At 40.5% G+C, this 10348-nt stretch overlaps 1 pseudogene; it reads left to right on the top strand.

Annotated features, from left to right (window-relative positions):
- Positions 1-8340: 8340 nt before the first annotated feature.
- Positions 8341-10053, top strand: LOC114488520 (annotated as a pseudogene).
- Positions 10054-10348: the final 295 nt, after the last annotated feature.

Genomic DNA, 10348 nt, shown 5'->3' with positions numbered 1-10348 from the left:
ACTTGGTCGTCATGGCAGATAGTTCTGAGAGACAACACAGGAGAGCCCAGAGCACCAACAAGCCCAGAGCAGAAGCTCGAAGCAAGTGCTGGATGCAAACAGGGTCAGCACTGGACAGGAGCACCTGAGGGAGCATGGTGGCAGTTTCCTGAATTTGCCCGGTCCCAGTCACACTGGCATCACGTGTGCACCTGAGAATAACAGTCTATGCATGAAACAGAAAAACACAGGCAATGGAGACATTCTACTCTTCCCTCTGCAACAAGCCACCAAGCAGTGGATTCACCTGGAGCATGGCTGGCTCAGAATAGACACTTTGTTTAAACCCTCCATGCGTAATTGTCAGAGGAGCCCCTTTGGTCTCCTCAGGGAATCAGTGTTGGAAGTCAGAGAATAATGGTGGGTCTTAGACCTAGGAGTGTTTTAAATCTCTGTCACCTCACCACATTCACTTGGGCATTTTCTTAGTTATTCCTTAGAGTGGAACAAACAAATTTAAATTTTTTAATTATTATCACTGATCAGAGCAATGTGATAGGGTACCTATATATCAGAATTACTGCCAGCTTGTTGAATTCCTTTGCTGCATGAAAATAAATGAACTCAACCTTAGAAATAATTTCTCAAAGCCATGCTGCCACAGGAGAATTTTCATATTGCTGCCATAGCTATATCCACATTTGCTATATGCCTTATAGCAAATGCCCATTCCCCCTTCAGGGCCATCCACCATTATCAAACAGCAGAACGGTAGAGCCCAAGGGGGTTCTAAGGCTAATCTAGTCAGAACCCTTCATTTCCCAAGGCATACATTTCAGGATCAGATTTACCAACCAATAAGGGCCAGAGCAAGGATCCTTTGAGGATTACCAGGGTGCAGGTGTCCGTGAGGTCAAAATCATGTTCATAATAATTTGCAGGTATTATTTACCTTTCTAAACACATCACAGGTGTGCAGTGATTTCTAGAGGTTATGTGACATATCCATAGTTATCTAAAAATGCTATTAAAATACTATCCCCCTTTCCAATTTTACATCCATGTGAAACCACATTTTCTTTACACATGCCAACCTTATGGCAATGGGTGCATAAGGAAGCTGATATGAGGGCTCCACTGTCTTCTCTTAAGCTAGGTATCAAAGAGGTTTACAAAAAAATGTAAACAAAGGCATTCTTCCCACTAAACATTTTTAGACTGCACAGCTATTGTTCATTAAAAATTTTTGTTTATGTTAATATACAATCAGCTTGTTATTTTTATTCTTAAGTGAATTAATAACTTTCTAAATTCCTCAGTTTTAATTTCTAATAATGTAAATAGTGATAGCTCTATATCTACATAAACAAAGATATTTGGAGCCCTTGATATTTTTTAAGATTATAAATGGGTGTGGAAACTAATATGCTTGAGAGTAGCTAGTTTAGGGAAGACAACAAAGGTGAAAAATTATGAATGTGCAAGGCAATTTATAAAGGAAATTGGATTGATTTGTATGGAGCTGAAGACTGCTTTTGTTGAATTTGTTCTGAGTGGGCCCAAGGGATACAAATAATGAAAGGAACTCATAAGTGTAAGCCCAACAAGTGGATTTCAGTCCAATAATAAGAATTCTCCAATGGCCTGAGCTACGCCAGGGTGAAAGGGACTGCCTTGATAAGGAGTGAGTTCCCCACTCCTGAGTTCCCTGGAAGCATGTAAACAGAGTCCAGCAAATAATCTAGCAAGGTTGTTGTAGAGAAGAAGCCAAGTACCAACAGAAGCTGGGGTTGGGGTGGGATGGGATATGCAAACCACTTTCAGATCCCTTACAATCAGAGTATCTAACATAAGGAAAAACCTCAAATGATTTTCATACAAGTCAAAAGACTTTGGGCCCAATCTTAACACTAAAATTGCTCCCTGGTCACTCCAGGGTACTGAAAGGCATGGTTCTCACAAGTTGCCTTGTAATAGCCTCTGACATTTGCACTGGGCCTTGCAGTTGGTAAAACTCTTCACTCTCCTTATTTATGGTGATCCTCTCCACTACCCCATGAACTAGATAGGACCTCACAGACAAAGCTCTGAGAGGCAATGCAAACAGCCCCAAATGATACAGCTGGTAAGTGGCAGACCCTTCTGGCATCAAGAATGGTATTCTTTGCACTGTATCCTAGCTGCCTCCCTGCTGGTCCAAAGGATTGAGCAAGCACCAAAAAGCAGAAGTCCATCTCTGACATATCCACTCAGTCCTCCCCACATGGCGCATTTGCAATGAAACTGTTTATCTAGCTCAACTCCTCCCAAGGTACCTGGTCACAGAGAGAAGCACGATGTTCCTGCTCTCACAGAGAAGTCTCTTACCCCCAGAGATGCCCTCTCTCCCTACAGATTCCTTCCTTGGGAAACATTGGATTCTTGAGAAGCCTGAACTATCAACTTTCCTGGGCACGGTTGTCTCAAGTTGTGTGTGAGTTCAGTGTTCAGGAAACCCAGGAGCTAAGTGATCACAGCCCAGGTGTGCAGGCGCGAAGGGTCGCCCATCTCTGTGCAGCCTGCCCTCTGCTCAGATGTTACCACCTCTTTTGGGTGGCACTTCTGCCTGCTGTCAGCCATCCCTCCTTGGGCAGAGATCCCATCAGATTTTACAAGCCAGGCAGGAGCAGGCCTGGTGAAAACGGGACTGGGAATGCCCAGAACAACAAAGGCAGCAGGTGGTTTTCCTGGGGAGACAAGGGTGAGCCAAGCCACCTCCTGGCAGTCATGGGTCACCCATGGAACAGCCACGAGCAGGACAGTAGCAGACCCCAGTTAGGGAGATGTAACTGGAGGCAGACCTGTTAAAATGAGGCCAGAGCTTATAAAGACAATTTTTTGAAGAAAGACTTTTGTTTGGATGATTTTCAAACAGCCAGATTACCGAGATGCAGATTTGTGAGTTGTAACTGTTTCTAAAGCAAGGACAAATTTTTTCTGTGAAGCACTGAGATTAAATGTCGTAGGATTTGCGGGCCCAATGGTCTTTGTTGCAATTACTTGATTCCGCTACTGTAGTTGAAAGCAGTAGTAGAGAATGTGTAAATGAATGAGTATGGCTGTGCCCTGATACCATTTTATTTATGGACACTGAAGTATGAATTTTGTATGATTTTCATAAGTCACAAAAACTTTTTTTTTAAATCTATTCTTTGCTCATAAGCTGTACAAAACATATAGGCTGGATTTGGCCCGTGGGCTAGTTTCCCAACCTCTGCTCTGTGGCAATAATTCTCAACTACATATGATAAATAACCCATCTTTTTAGATTCCCAAGTTTTCTCAGTTAGATACTTTTGTACATTTATATCAAGTTGCCTACTATAAAAATAAAAAGAAAGTAAAAGAGCTAAACAAGGCAAGTCCACTGACAATTGATACCGACATTTCTAATGCATACTCTCAATGTCTGAACTCAGTCACCGGGACCTGCACCCTGTGGTTACCTGACCCACACTGTGGAAGACCCTGTGAATCTAACATAACTGTTTTGTTGGTCTAAAATCGGTTAGCCCATCAATTATTTAAATCATCATCTGCTGTTTTCAAAGAGCTTCAGGTTTGTGGTTTTCATACACAGGTAAGCAATGCCCCTTGCGGTCTTGTGTACAGCTCTTAATGAATGTCTTCTTGCCCCATATGGGCTGGCGAAGGCACATTCTACTGGGAACTGTCGTTCTTTCACAATAAACATTGCTGTCAGTGTTTCTCAGGTTCTGCCCCAGTCTCTCAGGCCCCTTCAAATTTCTGCTGACTGTCACGCAGGCTCTGTGCTCTGCTGCTCACCTCCTTGCCTTCTCTGGTGCCCAGTTCAGACAGGGGACACAGCTTCTATCATTCCCATACCTGCGACAGCGTGATGGCTGTCCTTCTTCCATGAAGACAGCCATTTACATATAATATAATTATTGATATGTTTGGCTTGAAATCTACCATTTTTCTATTTGTCCCTTCTTGTCTCTGTCCCTCTTTCCCCCTTTAGTATTACATTTTATCTCCCATTTGTTTCCATTGTAGTGGTTGTTCTAGGGTTTAGACTATATATCTTTACATTCACTTATATAGTCTATATTTGACAAATATTCTATTATTTCATGTTTAGTGTAATACCTTACAAAAGCATATTTCCATTTCTTCATTTCTGTCCACAGTGTCTCATTGCTAAGAAGCAACAGGTCGTTACTGAATGTTGCAGGTGGTTAGCAAGGTCTCTCCACTGTGACTAGTTGGACCTGTAATGTCTCTTGTGTGAGCTCTGGAATTGTTCCATTTTTGCTTCTGGATAGTCGTGGGTTTTTCTTAACCTGCCCTCATACAGTTTCACCCTTTACATGTGCATATTCATATTTAGTCAAATATTCAAGGTGAAGAAGTAATCACTTGATAATCAAAATTATATCTGCAGTGGACTTGAGGGTCTTTGGGATGAAAGAAACATCAGATGATAGGTTGGTGCTGGAGTAACCATTCAGGGTCTACAAGGACTGTTTTTTTTTTTTTTTTGGAATGTATATTGAGCTTTAGGACCTAAAATTCTGTGGCAATTCACAAGAATTTGCTTTTAGTTGAGAGGCTTGGCCACCCAAGGATGAATCTAGAGATTTAAATTACATCAACCAACAGTCATTGTGCTCCCGATATGACCTGGTTCTCAGCATCCCAAAGCATAGTCCCTTCCCTGATCTGAGGGAGAAAATGATGCCTAAAATGAGTAAACATACAATGAGATTCTGTGATCATTACTGCTGAATGAGGTATAAATAAAGCCTCAAGGACAATCTTGATTGAACAGGGGAGCCACGGTGGCTTTAGAGAATAGGAAGCATTTGAAAAAAGTTTGGGTACACGAACAGAAGTTCTCAAAAGATAAGGACAAAACTATTTTCAACAGAAGAAACAGCCTGAAGAGGGGCACATAGGCGTGGAAGTATAGGCTATGCTCAAATATAAGTTGTGAAGTGGAAGTGTTCTAACCAGTGATACAAGAAGGGAAGGCAATAGTGTGATCATGGAAGCTGAATAGCTCGGGTTTGAACTTTAGGACAGTAGGAAGATTTTTCTACAGAAGTGATTCACACAGTCTAACATATCAGAATGATGATTCTCAAATCAGGAAGCTATGTGGCAGCAGGAATTCTAGGTGGAGGACATCATCACTCCTTGGGTTGAGGAAGGAACAGAGACAGAAGAGAGAGTTTACCAAGGAGATAACCCCCAGGATGAGCCGGGATCCATGTGCTGATTGCAAAGGGCACGTATGTGTGGCACTGTCAAGAAGGGCTAATCCACACCTGGACCCCGAGTTCCAACAAGGGTCAGGAGCAAGGTGGCATCCCAGAGATACCTTTTTGCTTGGAGAAACTAGTGTTCCTTTTTTTCTGTGACTTTGGAATATGGATGGAATAAATATGCTTAATTCTCATTTTTTCCTTTTGTAAAAATTAATAAAAATAATAAAGTAAAGCAATTCATACTTTGCTAAAGAGCACAGATTATGCAGCCTGTACTTAGTCCCCAACCCACCTCTTATCTCAATGAGTCCCACTTGAAAAGTTGGGAAGAGCAATACCTATCTTCCCATAGTATGGTACAGATGAGATGAGATGGTTTTTGTGTTTTAGACCTATTGTGTGGCCCATCCCAAGTCTGCTCATTTCCACCTGTCCCCCAGTGAAAGCCAACATCATGCTCATGGCCACAAAGTCCCCCAGCTTTCACCACCACAGCAACACGGTTCCCTAACATCGACAGTTGCATATCTCCTTTCCATAGCAAGGGCCAGACTTCAGATGGCTTATACTGTGCCAGCCTTAGTAAGAGCCACTGCAGCCTAACCTGGCCCACTCCTCTGGCTGCCCCCAGTAACTGCCCAGAGAGGGTGAGTAACACATCCCAGAAATGTGAAGGAGTTAATGCCCTTGGGAGGGTTTTTGTCCATCATTAAGTTCAGGAGACAGGAAGGAGTGCACCAAGTCTGAATGGTTCCTTTCTGAGATTTCCTACATGGCCAAGCAACCTACTATGTTTATAAACTTTTTTATTGAAGTTATTGGGGTGACATTGGTTAATAAAATTATACAGGTTTTAAGTGCACAAATCTATAGCACATCATCCCTATATTTTATTGTATGTTCACCACCCAAAGTCATCTCCTTCCATCATCATTTACCACCCCCCACCTTTACCTTCTTTTACCTCCTCCCATCCCTCCTTTCCCTCTGGTAATCACTACACTATTGTCTGTGCCTATGAGTTTTTCCTGGGGTTTTTTTGTTGTTGTTTTTTTTTGCTTAATCCCTTCAGCTTTTTCACCCAGCTCCTAACTCCCTTCCTCTCTGACTGCTGTCAGTCTGTTCTCCGTATCTATTAGTCTATTTCTATTTTGTTTGTTAGTTCATTTTGTTCCTTAATCCACATATACATGAAATCATATGTCATTTGTCTTTCTCTGGCTGGCTTATTTCACTTAGCGTATTACTCTCCAGGTTCCTCCATGCTGTTGCAAATGGTAAGATTTCCTTCTTTTTAATGACCAAGTAGTATATCTACTTACATACTGGTAGACACAGGCTGCTTCCAAATCTTGGCTACTGTGAATAATGCTGCAATGAACATAGGGGTACATATATTTCAAAAATCATATTTTGGGTTTCTCCAGACAAATTCCCAGAAGTGGAATTGCTGGGTAATTAGGAAGTTCCATTTTTAACTTTTTGAGGTAACTCCATACTGCTTTCCACAGTGGCTGTACCAATCTGCATTCCCACCAACAGTGCAGGAGGATTCCCCTTTCTCCACATCCTCACTAACATTAGTTGTTTGTTGATTTACTGATGGTAGCCATTCTGACAAGTGTGAGGTGATATCTCATTGTGGTTTTAATTTTCATTTTTCTGAAGATTAGTGATGTTAAGCATCTTTTCATATGTCTACTGGTCATCTGTATATCCTTTTTGGAGAAGTGTTTATTTAGGTTCTTTGCCCATTTTTTTAACTGGATTATTTATTTTTTGGTGTTGAGTTGTATACAGCCTACTGTTTTTCTCAACAAGCTGTATTTGTAGCTAGTTCAATAAAGTGTCATCTTACATTTGCTTTTCCTCTTTCTCTGTCTCATTTCCTGTTTTTTCTCCTCACTTTTGCTTCCCTGGATTACACTTCTCAATATAACATGTCCATATAAGTTTTGCCTCTGACTCAACATTCTAGGAAATCCAAGTTACATTAGCAAGATCTATTCTGGGTGCATGGCGGGTTCTCAATTCATGTCCTCTTTCTTCCCTCTTAGCTATATATTTCCTTCTGCTTGTACCTCATAGGTTTTTGTGAGGCTCAATTGAGATAACACATGTAGTACTTTGTGAACAGCAATTATGCTGTGCAAATGTAAATCATCATTACAAATTAATTGGCACAACTGGGCTAACCAATCAAATGGCTCTGCTTTCACATGGTGAACAAGGTATACTTGTTCTTATTCACAGTGAAGGAATGATTGCTGCCACAGCTTTTTACTAGCTGGGCCACCCTGAGAAAGTGGCTTCTCTTCACTGAGCCTCAGCTTCCTCATCTCTAAAATAGGGATAACAATATCTAGTTCATCTCGTTGTTATGAGGTTTTAATAAAATCATGGGTGTGAACTTGCTTTGTAAATTCTAAAGTATTATGGAAATGAAAGAGGTATTGTTACTACCAGAGAGGTAGCAGCTCAATAAATACTTTCAAATAAATGACTTCTTGTGAAATAAGAAAACTAATTTAAGTAGTGCCCAGTGCCTTGATGTAAATGAGGCATGCCTCCTGGTCCTCAATATATAAATCTCCCTGAGAATTTGGAGCAAGAAAATGGAAATCAGAGGCCTTATACTTGATGGATGTATTAGCCATTAATTCTCTGGGTATTGCAAATGCAGTCCAAGTGTAAGGTATGAATAACAGTGTGTTTGAAGAGATAAAATATACAATCAAGCCACTTATTTAGTTGACACAGGAGAGTTGGCAACCACTTCAGGGAATTAAACTTACTATCATAACTTATATTTTTTGTTTGTATACCTTTTATATTATATAAATATATTATTTAATCTCCAAAAATGCCTATGAAATAGATATGAGTTTCCTCATTTTTAGTTAAAGAAACTAGGATTTAGAGAAGTTTGGCAACTTGCCTCAAATCTAAAGCTAATAGTTTTGTGGAACCAGTATTTGAAACAAGATCTGTCTCATCCTCAAATCTGTATTTGTTCCTCTACACAAGGCTGCTGTCTGAAAGTGCTGTCCTCTCTCTTATTCCATTTTAAACTGCACTGTCAGCAAACCTAGGTTCCAGACCACCCAGGTCGGGACTAGAACAGAACTCTGAGCACCCTCACATCAAAACTGTGCTGTTGCCCAGGACTGTTGCCTCCCAAGAAAAGTTGTAGGACTATGTTGAATATGGAGAAACACCTATTTAACTTGAAGTTTGTTGCAAAAGAGCTTAACAGGAATGCCAAGAAATGAGTTAAAGAAGAAAAGGCCAACAGATGAAACCGAGGCATCAAAAGATGCCCAATGTGAGTGTGGGTGGTGTGTGTATCTATCTACATACACACATTACACACAATACACTCATGAACCTTTATTGAGCACCTTATATGTTATACTGGGCACCATATGATCCTATCATTATGTATTTTAATCTCTGCAATTAAAATTTCAATTAAAAAAGAAGAAGAACCCAAGATTAAAAAGACCATTCAAAAAGACAATATAGAAGTTGTAAGGCTACATACTGAAAATGCAATCCACCAGAGGAACCAAGCAATTAATTTCTTGAGGATGAATGCTAGGGCGGATGCTGTGGCAGCCAGAGTTCAAACTGCAATAACAATGAGCAAGGTAACCACTTCACGCCAATCAGAATGGCCATCATAAGCAAATCAACAAAGAACAAGTACTGGTGAGGTTGTGGAGAAAAGGGAACCCTAGTGCATTTTTGGTGGGAAAGAAGACTGGCATGACCACTGTGGAAAACAGTATGGAATTTCCTCAGAAAACTAAAAATGGAACTGCCTTTTGACCTGGCAATTCCACTGCTAAGATTATACCCCAAGAATCCTGAAACACCAATTCAAAAGAATCTATGCATGTACCCCAATCTTCATAGCCAAGTGTTGGAAGCAACCTAAGTGCCCATTAGTAAGTGAGTGAATCAAAAAACTATTGGTACATTTATACAATGGAATACTATGCAGAAGAAAGAAAGGAGGAGTTTCACAACAGCATAGATAGATCTGGAGAGCATGATGCTAAGTGAAATAAGCCAGACAGTGAAAAACAAATACCATATAATCTCACCTATAAGTGGAACCTAATCAACAAAACAAACAAGCAAGGAAAATACAACCAGAGACATTGAAATAAAGAACAAACTGACAGTAACTAGAGGTGGGGAGAGGGGTGGATAGTAGGGGAAAATAAGGGAATGGCCATCAAGGAACATGTATGAAGGACACATGTACAAAGCCGGAGGGGGTAGGTTTGAGGGTGGAAGGCAGGATGGGTCAGGCGGGGATGCATGGTGGGGTGAAAATGGAGACAACTGTACTTGAACAACAATAAAAAGAGAGAGAGAGAAAGGAGAACAATGAGCAAGGTAACCAAGTCCATGGCAGGTGTAGTTAAGTCTACAGATCTTACGTTGAGGAGTATGAACCTTGAAAAGATTGCACTGATGAATAAATTTGAACACCAGCTTGAAACACTAGATGTTCAAACACACACAACAAATGGAAAACATAATGAGTAGCACTACAACAACACCACAAAACCAAATGGATATACTGCTTCAAGAAATGGCAAATGAAGCTGGCCTTGATCTTAATATGGACCTACCACAGGGTCACACAGGATCTGTTGGCCCCACCATTTCTTCCACGGAGCAGGATGGGCAACCACAAAGACTTACTAGTCTATGTGATCAAATGCAATTTAAAGAACTGGTGCTTTTGTTTACCTCACCTGCTTCTGAAATATTTCATGTGTATATATAGACAAGTTGCACTCCAGTCATACTAAGAACAACCTATGTTACAGAATGCTTAAACACTATTTATATAGAATCCTTTATTTTGCCATGCTGTGCTTTCTAATGCTTTTAAGAAATTCCAGAGAGTTTCCACCTTTACAGATTTTAAAGTTTTGCATATTATGTTGAAAAGTGTGGGGGACTTTTTTTGGTAAATGACTTTGACCAAACTAGCATTAGTTTATTGTATATGAAAATTCTTCCTCAAAATTGCATCAAAAATTTAGCAACGAAGTTACTACAAAAGAAAGTACAGAATA

This window comes from Phyllostomus discolor, chromosome 3, assembly GCF_004126475.2.
Source record: "Phyllostomus discolor isolate MPI-MPIP mPhyDis1 chromosome 3, mPhyDis1.pri.v3, whole genome shotgun sequence".
NCBI lineage: Eukaryota > Metazoa > Chordata > Mammalia > Chiroptera > Phyllostomidae > Phyllostomus > Phyllostomus discolor.
Note: the sequence above shows the minus strand (reverse complement) of the source record. Positions and strands in the feature narration are given on the sequence as shown.